The sequence below is a fragment of the Glycine max genome, chromosome 11 (assembly GCF_000004515.6).
Source record: "Glycine max cultivar Williams 82 chromosome 11, Glycine_max_v4.0, whole genome shotgun sequence".
NCBI lineage: Eukaryota > Viridiplantae > Streptophyta > Magnoliopsida > Fabales > Fabaceae > Glycine > Glycine max.
In genome coordinates this window covers 14,524,584-14,538,498 of record NC_038247.2, presented here as the reverse complement: position 1 = coordinate 14,538,498, position 13,915 = coordinate 14,524,584, and the positions used below count along the sequence as shown (strand labels likewise).

The 13,915-nt window shown below is 32.6% G+C and overlaps 1 long non-coding RNA gene across 1 annotated transcript; it reads right to left on the bottom strand.

The window, feature by feature from the left end:
• Positions 1-10,219: 10,219 nt before the first annotated feature.
• On the bottom strand, positions 10,220-11,419 carry LOC100305760 (guanine nucleotide-binding protein subunit gamma 2-like). The gene is made up of 4 exons (NR_149083.1): positions 11,072-11,419; positions 10,880-10,932; positions 10,711-10,755; positions 10,220-10,517 (listed from the first exon to the last, which is right to left on the bottom strand). It is a non-coding gene; the product is annotated as a guanine nucleotide-binding protein subunit gamma 2-like (long non-coding RNA).
• Between the last annotated feature and the right edge of the window lie 2,496 nt (positions 11,420-13,915).

The following is a 13,915-nucleotide window of genomic DNA, read 5'->3' as shown; positions in this document are numbered from 1 at the left end:
ACACATTGGGGGTTGTCCTTGCTCAAAACATCTCCTTACTTCAGCTTACTTCTTTTCCACCATGACTTAGAGAGTTTTTCTTTTCCTATTTCCTTCTTTACTTTTATTACATTTGTCCGATTCTATGTGATGGTTTAGTTGCTTTTAATCTTTTATTTGTGATACATTGAGGACAATGTGTTGTTTAAGTATGAGGGGAGTGTTTTTTTGGTTTTGCTAGTTTTGTTAGTTTTGTTAATTTTGTTTGTTGTGTTAAATTTGTTAATTTTGTTAGTTTTGTTAGGTTTCTAGTTTAATATTTTAGGTCAATTCTGTTTGCATGTACAACTTTGCATGTTTTTCTTTGAATTATAGGATATGTTCAAGTAATGAGTAATTGTTTTGAAAATAAAAGTCTCTTGAAATTTTGTGATTTGGAATCCTTGTTTTCCCTCGACATGTCATGCTAGTTTTGAAAGCTTAATTTGAAAGTGATAAGTTTATCTTTGTGAGAATTTGAGCCATCCATCATCATAATCTTATGGTGTGTTTTGCCCCATTGATTGCTTGCACAATAGCTTTGGCTTGATTCTTGTTGATGCTTCCTAATTCACATGCATATTTGGAAATGATTTAGGCAATTTGTTCTTATAAACTTCTAGCCAAATGGACTTACCTTGAATTAATTCCTTTGATAGCACCTTTGAGCCTATGTTCCCCTTTCTTTGTTTTGAAGCTCATTACAAGCCTTAAGTGAAAAACCATGATATCACCTTACCCTTAAGAAATTTTGGAGCTTTGAAATTGTTTTGGGAATAAGTGTGTGTGTGTGGGGGGGGGGGGGGGGGGTATGTTTCATTGGAAGATATGATTTTTGGCCATGCTTAATGTTTTATTTTGGTCATGCTTGATGTATATATAATAAAGTATTTTTAAAACATTTTCTTTACAAGTCTTTCAAAGGGGAAAAAGGCTCACATTCATTTTCTTCTACATCATATTCAAACTTGTCCAAATAAACAATAAAGTATTCTCGACTCAAACAAAGTCGTCTAAGCTTCATACAATTAATATAGAACCTATATCCTAATGTCACATCCTATCAGAGCGTTGTGTTCCCGTGTCCTCTAGCATGAGGTTCTTCATAGTCATCCACCTATTCATCTGCTCCCCCGAACACAAAGTTCAAGATCATCACAGGATCCAAACACAACAACACACAAGGAGTGAGTTATCACATTCCTAGCTAATAGAGAAACAAGACAATTAAATATACATATTATATAAATGAAATAAAACTTACTTACACGTCATTCACGTAATTCCACCACTTTGTCATTCAAAATTCACTTTTCATCAATCAATCACACTTTTCAATCATCAATCACATTACACAAGAATCACACGCTTTGATCAAAACATAATAACACCTCAATGTCATAATAAACGATTAGCAAGCGCATGAGACAGTTATGCTAAGACTCAAGCCTATATGCAATGTGGTAACATGTCAGTGAAAAACCACCATGGAGCGCTTAGGAGTACATAACAAGACACACCACACAATGGGTTTGTCAGGTCACTCTCACTAAGTAAGATCATAGAGAGACCAGTCAGGGTCACGATGTTTTGCGAGAATGCTCCAACCATATGGGATCAACATAGGCTTAAAGTAACACTCAAACCCGGTGACCCCCAAGGCCTACACTCCAAAGAGTCCGTCAGGGCCTCTCCCTCCTGATTCAGGTCCAACCCCTAAAATCATTTTAGCACACAGACACTGCTCATGAATTATACAATACCCATGACCTCACACTTGTGTGCTAAACACGTACAAATATTGCGCTACAATTTAACACTTGTTCCTAAATAGGAAACCTACACTTTCTCTTTAACACTGCACATTTACACTTTTCTCAAGATAACACTAGTCGGGTTATTATACAATTCACAGCTTACAACACAAATAATGTCACATCAAGAGTTAATCACACTTATTCACAACCAAAAATCATTCACAATTCCACATCTCATAATGTCACAGTTCACTATCACATGTTTTTACGTATCTCACAATTCATCATATGTTATACTTTACATTTTTACTCAATCTCAATAACAATATTATAATCTCAAGGCAACATATTATTCCATAATTCATCACATATTTCATTTATAACACTGCTCATGAATTATACAATATCACGATCTCACACATCAATATCTCTCTCTAAATTTTCCCTTACTTTATTTCATCAATTCATATTAATTAAAAAAATGTTCGATTTATAGGATTCATGCTCAACACAATAGCATATCAATTTCACAACAATTGGTATGTCAAACATATATAATTCACTGTAATAATTATAAGGATAAAATGAAAATTGCAAAAACACCCAAAAACTCATTCCAATTGATATCTCTAAGAATCCCTACATATGTTCTCACTAATCCCCAATTGTGAATAACTCATCCCTTACCTCTAAGCGGACTCACGTGTCTTGCCACAGCGATAGCGTCATCTCCAATGGTTCCCTAAGATTCCTCTAGTTTTTCCTCCGAATGCTCCGATAGAGTTCCCAAACGTCAGAGGAACGGAGAAATGATTAAAGCCTCCATTTGGACTATCTTTATGCGATTCCTGTTTCTCCATCTACGAACATTATATCGCAAATCCCAACGGTCAGAGCGTGTGCAAATAAATCTCAAACAACATATCCAAATTTTACGACAATCCAACGGTTAACGAAACCGGGATCATAGTTTTACCAAGACAGCTCTGGATTTCTGTGGGAAAGAAAAATGCTACAATACGAGAGGTATTTCTCTTAGATCAGACATGATATCGAAATTCCCAACGGTTAGAATGCTCGGAAATGGGTTGCAAACATGCTGTTTAAATTTCACGACAATCCAACGGTGAATGAGTCCGAGATCGTCATTTTTATGAGACAAGTTTGGTGACCTGCGGGAAAAAGATAGGGTTTTGGGAGAGGAAGAGAAAAAACGAAATTGGTAGGCAGAGGAGGCTGAGAAGTCAGTCTAAAAATTGACCTAGCATGTCGCTATTTATAACTAGGGGTATTCACGACCTATTATTTACTTTATTTATTTATTTTTATTATTTTATAAAAAAAGAAACTCTATTTTATTTTCCATCAAATGAATAATAAAATACCCTTCTTATTTTCTCTCAAACCATTATTTTATTATAACTATTTTTCTTTATTTATTTAATTATAAAACATCATTATTCTCTAAAATTTTATATACGAAAAAAATGGGATGTTACACCTATCGCAGCCTTCATTGCTACCATCATTACTCATCGCAACCTTCATTGCTGCCTTCATTACTCATCGTAGCCTTCATTGTTGCCTTCATTACTCACCGCAGTCTTCATTGCTGTTAACCAGAAGAAAACGGATTTCCCAATATGGAGAAAAAATATGAGGAAGTCTGGTGTACCTACTACAACAAGCCACGCCACACAAGAGAGAAGTGCTGGAAATTACATGGAAAACCCCCAAGTCAAGAATGGGGGCAGAAAGGAGGTCCTAAAAAAGGGGAAGGACAAGGGCAAACACACACTGCTAATGTTGGATATAGCAAAGAGGTTGTTCATCTAAATCATGAAGAGATAGAAAGGGTAAGATCCTTCCTTAGTAAATTGGAGAAGCCCACAGGTACGTGCTCCTTAACATATTCTGGTAAGTTTCCATTTTCTTTTGGACTTAATATTTTAGATACACCATTTACCCACTGTTGGATATTAGATTTTGGAGCCACAAACCACATGACGCCTCTACCCAAATACTTCTCCACATATTCTCCGTTAGCAACAAGAAAATTTCCACAACAGATGGAACCCTTATAACTGCAGCAGGACAAGGAGAGGTCCAAATAAGCCCACCCATAACATTAAAAAATGTCCTTCATGTTCCTAAGTTGTCCACCAATCTGATTTCTATACAAAAACTCACAAAAGATCTCTCATGTAATGTTGTTTTTTTATAGCAATTCTTGTATATTACAGGACAAGAACTCGGGGAGGATGATTGGACATGCTAGAGAATGGAATGGCCTGTATTACTTGGACAATCTGAATCTACCACCAAACTTGAAAAATAACAACTCTTTTTTCTCTGATTCAATAAAGACCACCAGGAAGAAGGTCTTCCTACATCACTGTCGTCTTGGACATCCTTCCTTTAGAGTCATAAAATCGTTATTCCTTTCCCTTTTTAGCAAATTAGATGTGGAAGTCTCCATTGTGAAGTGTGTGAGCTTGCTAAGCACTTGCGTGTACCTTTTCTAGTTAGTAATAATATGAGCACTTTTCCCTTCTATTTAATTCATACTGATGTGTGGGGTCCCTCAACTGTCCAAAATGTTTCTGGTGCCCGTTGGTTCCTTACCTTTATAGATGATTATACTCGTGTCACATGGGTTTTCTTACTAAAACAAAAATCCGATGTCAGCTCTGGTTCAACGTTTTTTCTCCATGGTAAAAAATCAGTTTGGTGTTAGCATTAAGAGGATTAGATCCTATAATGCCAAAGATTACTTTAATCATGGGCTTATTTCCTTTTGTCAAAAGGAAGGTATCATTCATGAGTTATCCTATGTCAAAACACCTCAACAAAATGGGATTGCTGAGAGGGAAAATGGACACTTACTAGACCAAACTCGGGCTGTTCTTTTTCAAAATCATGTCCCTAAAAAATATTGGGGGGAAACCCTCTTTATTGCCACCTATCTAATCAATAGGTTACCCTAAAAAATCTTAGAATCGAAAAGTTCCATGCAAGTCCTATCCTCATTCTACCCACACTTGGACCTAACAAATAAACTCCAACCTAGAATATTTGGGTGTGTATCCTTTGTACATGTTCATAGTAATGAAAGGGGAAAACTAGATCCTAGGGCTGTCAAGTGTGTATTCTTGGAGTACTCAACCACAAAAAAGGGATACAAATGCTTTCACCCTCCATCAAGAAGATTCTATGTGTCAAGGGATGTCACCTTCAACGAACAAGAAAGCTACTTCAAGCAACCTCATCTTCAGGGGGAGAATGTAATTGAGGAAGATGAGCCTCTAATGCTTCCGAATATGACATTTGGACCTGAAATTGGGACAACTAGCACTGCTGTACCTGAAACTGAAAGAAGTCCAGATTCAGCAGAACAATCCACAGATTCAACAGCAGGACCTATACCTCAACCTAAGATTAATGGTGGGAAATTTGGGAAAAATCTGGTATATTCAAGGAGAGAAAAGGCTATTCCAGATTCTATCCATGTCCAAGAATCTGATCCACCATCATTACATGAGGTAACATCTTCTAATCCTATAAATAATTCTAATGAGTTTGTTGCTGAAATTTCAGAAGTACAAGTGAACTAAAACCTTGACCTTCCCATTGCCCTTAGAAAATGAACTAGAACATGCACCCAACAACCACTTTATTCTCTATCAAATTTTCTATCCTTTAAAAAATTCTCTCCTACTCATAAAATCTTTCTCACAAACCTAAACACTACACCCACACCTTCTTCTGTATCTGAAGCATTATCTAACAGGAAATGGAAACAAGCCATGGATGTGGAAATGGAGGCATTAAACAAGAACAAGACCTGGGAACTTGCCACTTTGCCAATTGGAAAAAAACTAGTTGGGTGCAAATGGGTATACACCATAAAGTATCGAGTTGATGGGACCATTGAACGTTACAAGCCAAGGTTAGTGGCCAAAGGATTCACTCAGACATATGGAGTGGATTACTTGGAAACATTTGCCCCAGTTGCTAAGATGAACACGGTCAAAGTAATATTGTCATTAGCAGCAAACCATGACTGGAACCTGCAACAGTTTGATGTGAAGAATGCATTCCTACATGGAGATCTTGAAGAACAAATATTCATGGAGTTACCCCCTAGTTATGATGGACAGGTTGCTACTGGAACTATTTGCAAGCTAAAAAAGGCTCTATATGGGCTGAAACAATCCCCGAGAGCATGGTTTGGAAGATTCACCAAAGTTATGACAAGTTTGGGCTATAAACAGAGCCAAGGTGATCACACTTTATTTATCAAACATTCAGTTTCAGGGGAAGTAACAATATTATTGGTATATGTAGATGATATTATAGTAACAGGGGATGACAAAAGGGAGCAACAAGAGTTAAGTTAATGCCTTGCCACAGAATTTGAGATTAAGACATTAGAGAGACTTAAATATTTTTGGGAATTGAAGTAGCTCATTCTAAGAAAGGAATCTTCATATCTCAACAAAAATACATCACTGACTTGCTTAAAGAAACAGGAAAAATAGCTTGCAGACCAGCAAGTACTCCAGTTGATCCAAACATCAAGTTAAGAAGTGCAGAGGAGGATATTTCCGTGGACAAGGAAATGTATCAGAGAGTTGTGAGCAGACTTATTTACTTATCCCATACTAGGCCAGACATTTTTTGCTATAAGCTTAGTCAGTCAATTTATGCACCAACCAAAGGAAGCACATTTACAAGCTGCCCTTAGATTTGTTCAATATTTAAAAAGGACTCCAGGAAAAAGGATTTTGTTCAAACGAAACAAGAGTGTAAGTTTTGAAGCATATATGAATGCAGATTATGCTAGGTCAGTTGTGGATAGGAGATCAACTACTGGATACTGCACTTTCCTTGGTGGAAACTTGGTGACTTGGAAGAGCAAAAAACAAAGTGTAGTAGCTAGATCAAGTGCTGAAGCAGAATTTCGAGCAATGACCCAAGGAATATGTGAACTTCTATGGCTGAATATTATATTGGACGTCTTAAAGATAAGGTGGGATGAACCTATGAGGTTATATTGTGACAATAAATCTGAAATTAGTATAGCCCACAATCCAGTGCAACATGATAGAACCAAACATATTGAGGTGGATAGACATTTTATCAAAGAAAAGCTAGACAATGGCTTGATTTGCACTCCATATGTGTCCACTCAAAATCAACTTGCAGATATACTTACCAAGGGGCTAAACTGTATCAACTTTGAAAGAATTATATCCAAGCTGGGAATGGAGAACATTTATTCACCTGCTTGAGGGGGAGTGTCAAAATCGTGTTACTTAGTGTGTATTTCAGGAAAGTTTATATTTTATCCCTGATTGTATTTTTATTCTCTATCACAGTTGTATATGACTATTAATACTAGGATTATGTATTTAGAATAAATCCCATAATTTTAGGGATTTGTCTCCCTAGAATTAGTTTCCATATTTCCTAAAATAGCCAGCAGACTCATGTACATATAAGTCCAATGACCTCATAATTCTTATGAGATAAATAAAATATTATTCCTTCTAAATTTGAGAGCCTTGTCTTATTATTATTATCATTATTATTTATTTTTTTACAAATCACAAAAAACTCTAATTGAATTGTTACAGAAAAAAAATTGAACGTTTAAGAAAGTGAAATAAGAACGAACCTTAAGACAACATTTGTCGCACTTGGAGCATCAAATAAAAATTCTCATAATCACTTTGTCTCTTTCTTGCTATACTTGATGGCCAATCAAAGACATTAAATTTAAGGAAATATGAATAACTAATAGCTCAAAGGTTCCCATTTCGAGATTTATTAATAACAGAGAAAAGATATTACCAACAGTGAGCATTTCCAAGGAACAATGAACAAAATAGAAAACGATAAGCAATGAACCAATATTTTTTGCATTCTGATTATTTCCCTATTTCTGTTTTTTATGACAATAAGCAAGAAAGAGAAGAGAAACATGTCTCAGTCATTATAGGAGCATAAACGACATAGTTTCAATATGAAAAAAAATCAAACAGAATTCTAGAAACAATGAATGATCCAATATTAAACAAATAAAAAAATTAGATACTATTAATAATTAAACTCCTGAAAATTGCGTTCATAGACACAAGCCTCTTGAACATCTGACTACAATCTTTTCAACAATGTTCCTCACAAGAAACATCTTGATAGCCTTGTCTTGTTATTATTATTATTATTTATTTTTTACAAATCACAAAAAAATTTAATTGAATTGCTACAAAAAAAAATTAAGCGTTTAAGAAAGCTAAATAAGAACGAACCTTAGGACAACATTTGCCGCACTTGGAGTATCAAATGAAAATTCTCATAATTGTTTTGTCTTTTTCTTGCTATACTTGATGACCAATCAAAGACATTAAATTTCAGGAAATATGAATAACTAATAGCTCAAAGGTTACCATTATGAGATTTATTAATAACAAAAAAGATATTACCAATAGTGAGCATTGCCAAGGAACAATGAACAAAATAGAAAATGATAAGCAATGAACCAATATTTTTTGCATTCTAATTATTTTCCTATTTTTGTTTTTTATGACAATAAGCAGGAAAGAGAATAGAAACATGCCTCAATCATTAGAGGAGCAGAAAAAAAATATAGACCCAATATGAAAAAAATTAACACAAAGAATTCCAGAAACAAAAAAAATGATCCAATATTAAACAAATAAAAAAAATTAGATACTATTAATAATTAAACCTCCTGAAAATTATGTTCATAGACAAAAACCTCCTGAACATCTCTGACTGCAGCCTGTTCAATAATGTTCTTGTTATCAAAAGTTCTTTATGGAAGCTGGCAAAAAGCAGATTATTTTTCCAAATAAGTGGTGTCAAACACCTACAATTAGTAGAGAATTGACGTGAGAGTGAGTCACCTAAGAGAAGGTGAGAAGCTTTGAAATAATCGTTGTTGTTGTTGTTGCTGTGAGAGTCGCCAGAACTGGATCTGTGGCAGGAGGAATCGCAACAAATTAAATGAGGAAGGATTTGTGCCGGTGGGATTGGAGTGGCAAGAATTCGACGACGATGGAGCTCGGAACGAAGCGGGCACTACAGCTCAAAAATAACTTTGAACGGAGCGGGTAGTACAACTCGATTTTGTTTAAAGGAAAGATAAAGAAGAAGAAAGAGGAAGAGATCTAGAAGAAAGAGGAAACACTTGGTTAAAGGAAAGGTTGTCTGGTAGGAATTTGAAATTTAAAATTTAAAAAACTGATCACAAGGGGAAGAGGAAGAGGCCTCTTGGGCGGAAGAAAAGGAGAAGCAGAGCTGAAACATGTAATGAGTGGTTTTTTCAAATTTTGAAATTTAAAAGAGCCGGGAAATGGTTGGAAAAATAGAGAAGCAGCAGACAGCTGAAGCACAAAGACGAAGGAAAGCACAACATTCCTAGAGGGAGGAATATTAAATTTGAAAAAAATGGAAAACAGTGATCCGTAGAGGCACTAGTCATTTTTTTACTACTAACATAGATTTTTTATAATTTCAATATTATCCTTATGTATAGCCTATACGGATTTGTCAATCTGTATAGACTCATTTGGATTGTCAATCCATATGAGACTATATATAAGGGTATTTTTTATTTTTTTACTACTAACATATAAATTTTTTATAATTTCAATATTATCCTTATGATATTTTAATTTAGTTCTCCTTTAAAAAAATTTCACGCTAATAAAATATATTTTTCTTTGAGTTTAATGGTGATTCCTGACCTTGCAAAACAATTTTGCACTAACAACTAATTATTGTAAAATATACTATCGTTTCATAACCTATTTTCTCTTTCTTTATTACATGATCTTTTTATAACATTTCATTTGATTCCCTTTAAATGTCATGATTTTCTCGTTCAGTCTCAAATACTTGAGGGAATATTTAATAATAAAAAATGATTCATAAATAACTTATTTTTTTAAAAAAAATATTCTAAACGAAACACTAAACAAGAAAATGAAAAGTTTTCAGAGTAAAAACTTAATTAAATCTTTATTAAATTTATAATCCTCATAAAATGAATTCACCCTTTACTTGTTGGAAAATTTTGTTTAAATGATATAGCCCGTATCATACAAGATATATCTAGACAGAATAAAATAAATAAAAAATAAAAATGAAGTAAAAAAAAAAAAGCAAAGAGCCATATTAAATGTGTCTGGTCCTCACCCTCTTAAGATTCTATACAATTGTTTTGACTTTGTCCATTGTCATTGATACGAAACTTAGATAATACATAATAATTAAGAAAATAATGTTTATTCTTCTCCCTAATTAATCGAGTTAAAAATAGCGCAAAAGCTATCTAGTCGTTGTTATAACACAAATATGGCAAAATAAGAAACAAAAAATGCTGGAAAACAAAACAGAAGTATCAAACACAATAATAAAAAAACTAAAGAAGGAATTTCGATTCATTTATAATCATCATGCTTTTCTTTTTCTGGAAAGAAAAGTGAATCATTAAAAACTGAAAGAACATGTAATTCATTTATCACTGTAGTACATTAGAATATCCTCTTTTGTTTCCATCACTAACAGGTAAATATTAAATTATTTGTTCATAGTAACCAAAAAATATATATAAATAAAAAACAAAATATCTAAATCCAACGTTTGTGATTTCGAGAGTGGTGGGCACCTCCGAACCATCGATCCCAACCAGCATCAACTGAACCTTTGGTGCTGCAAACAAACATTTTACCTTAACCTTAACTCTAATACATTAATCATTTTTGTTCAAATATCTTTTCTTTTTTTACCTTTTGGATTATAATATATTATTTACTTTCTTTACTAGTACATTAAAAAACACATACAACGCAACATTGGACCCTTAAAATTAATATCATGAACATCAAGAGGATTAATTTCTTACAATGGAAGGAGAGGATCTGGAATGGATTCAACGCTTGAAATTAAACTGCAAGAGCACAAAATGGATGGAGCAATTCAATTTAGATTATGAACAATAATTAAACTCTAAGGTTTGAAGAACCATAAGAAAGAATAATAATATCATAGTCTTATATGTTGGCTTTGCTTACTCCTTGCAAACGGTGGAGGATTCACCAATTGTTTCAACTTTTTCCAATTCTTCCTGCTCATCATAGTTCATTTATCAAATTCTTCTTCTAGGAGAATTAAGATGAAGAGAAAAAAATTGTGCATATAAATTGAACAAAATAAGATGGATCACCAAATTGACACAAAAAAGAGGCATGATGAGTTGAGATGACCTGCAAAATACTAATTTGGTTATTGAGGTTGGTTATGGCTGCTTGCAACCTATGTTTCCCAATGAAGCCTCCAGGGAAAGAACCAGTTCCAGCTTGAGCAAGAGGATGAGGACCCTTTTCTCCCCCTTCTTCTCCATAGTCCTCTGATTCTCACCCATTTTCTGATGCTAATGTTTCTGATGATGGTTGTGGTTGGTGTCAATCCATGGCTATCATCACACCACTTAGTTGAAAAAGAGAGCTAAGCTAATTATACAATCAAAGTGACAAACAACAAACCTATAGGGGTATTGGGAGGAAGGAAAAAAAGAAAGGGTTTTGGGTCAAAACAGGAGGGAGGAACATGACTTGAGGGGGGCGACCAAAGGATTAAACAATATCCAAATGATAGGCACAAGGAGGGGGGGTGGGGGTGGGGACCAAGTGGGTGTGGGATGTGGGGGGTTTGATTATGGGTCATTTGTGAGAGAAAAAGTAGTGCTATTAATTAATATTGGATTGGTGGGTACAAACAAAAACAAAGAAAATGGGCTGTGAAGAAGTTAATGAGTATAACATATCATTTTTTTCCTTTGGTACTAGTAAGAAGAAGTAGTTATAGTTTTGAAGCCGGCGATTAATCTTTGCACATAAAAATAGATATTCTTTTTTTAATATAATTTATTTCATATTCAAAGGCCAATCGAAATTTGAATTTTGGACTACTTAATTAAAAAACAAAAACATAAATCATTATCACCTGTGTCAATTATTATTGTTACAACTTATCATAATAATGCACAACTATATCATATGTACAATTAATCATTTATAAGTCCAGAATTCTTATAATCATTTAATATATTGAATTACATATAAGGAAAATTTATATGTAATATAATGCTAGCTAAAAAGAAAGTAAATTAAACTATTTTGTGAATATTTTTACATACAAATTTCTCATTTTGAAATAGGTTTACTTAATTTAGAAAACTAATTTTAATTAGACTAATATTAATACAACTTGAAAAAACCTGTAAATCATACTGTAATATATGTAAAACGGTTATAAACAAAGAATTTCACATACAAAATAAATAAAAATTTAATAAAGCTTGTCTTATAAATAAAAAAATTGTACATAAAATAAAGAAAACTAAAAGAAATTGGAAGCATATCCCCTTAAAGCTAATGTAGCTACATCCCAACTAAACAATATATCTAAATTCAACTCAACTTATAAATTTAAAATATTATATTTTTTTTATAAGATCATGGAAGGACAGGCTGGTGTATAATTATTGTCTATTTTTTAATATAACTTTGTTACCAACCGTAAAAAAATATAACTTTGTCACATAAAAAATTATTAATTTCTTTATATATAGTTAATTTAGTACTTTTATTTAATATGTAAAATTAACACAACGATATAAAATCTTATTATATTTACACGTAAATAATCAATTTAACGAAATAAATTTGTATTTAATTTTCTTCATAAATAAAATTTATTTAGACTAGTAATAATCATATATAATGATGTTAACAAAGTTGAGCGACAGCCGTAGGATATATATAACCCAAGAAAAATAGAATACTTTTGTGTGTGAAATAACTACTGTCTGCATTCCACGCAATTTAATTTACACATTTAAAGCTAAAATGAAGTGGAGATCTTGATTTATTTTTGTTTAAAATTGGGAGATTGGGATAGTGGTGTGGACATTGGTGTGATAGCTAGGAATGGAAATAAACCGAACAACTTGTCAAGGGTCTTTAACTTGTTTACTATAAAGGTCAATCTCAAATTTTTTAAAAAGTTTTTTTTAGATATAAAGGTAAAACTCAAATTATAAAAAATAGCTTGTTAAACTTGACAAACTGGTTTATTTAAGTAATAATGATAATAATAATAATAATAATAATAAATATTATTATTATTAAATAAAAAACTTTTAAAATTCTTCATATTCTTATAAAATAATAAATAGAAAATAAAAGTACTTTTAAGTTATATTATAACCTGTAAGTATTTCACCTCTGCACACATCCCTTTGCATTCTCACTCTCTTAATTCATTTTCTTTCTCTAAGTTCTTGTATCTACACCAAATAGTCTTACCCATCCTAGTTAAAGTCATTCCTTGTCTTTGTATGTATTTTTTAATATTATGCTCTCTTTTTTTCATTTTTTTTATATACTTTGTGTTTTAATGACTTGAATTTAATATGATTTTGTTTATCAATTATTTTTGGATTTGTACATTACTCATACTAAATTTTATAAGTTTCTTTTTTTAGTTAATATTTCACTAGGTTTTAAAATAATTAATTGATCAAAGACGTCTTTAAGCAAGCTTTTAATTAGACTCGTCAAGCTAGACTTTTATGTAAAACAAAGTTGAGCGTAATGAGCCAAGCTCAAGCCTTATGTGTTCAACTCAATTCAAGCTTGCCTCGACTCATTTACATCCCTAGTGAAAGCCCAAAAGGACAAGCTTGGCTCCTTCCCTCATTTGTTTCATCAACTATTTTTTTTAATCATATGTGTTAATTATAAAAGAATAAATTAAAAAAGATAAAAGATTAGAATTTTTTTTCTTTCCCTCCGTTTTGTTGGTTATTGCAATTACTTTTTTTAATTACTATTATTAGATAAATGATAGGAAGATACTTTAAAAAAATTATTAGTAGTAGAAATTTGTTAAAAATCACAAAATTAATTTGATTCAAACAAATTAAGGTCCAAGCTCGTTGAAAGTCTTATTTTGTACACGCTTTTTGGATGATAAATCCATGTTTAATCATTATGATTAGATTAAGCTAAAAAGGCCTTGATTCATTTTCAAAATTTAAAGGTTGT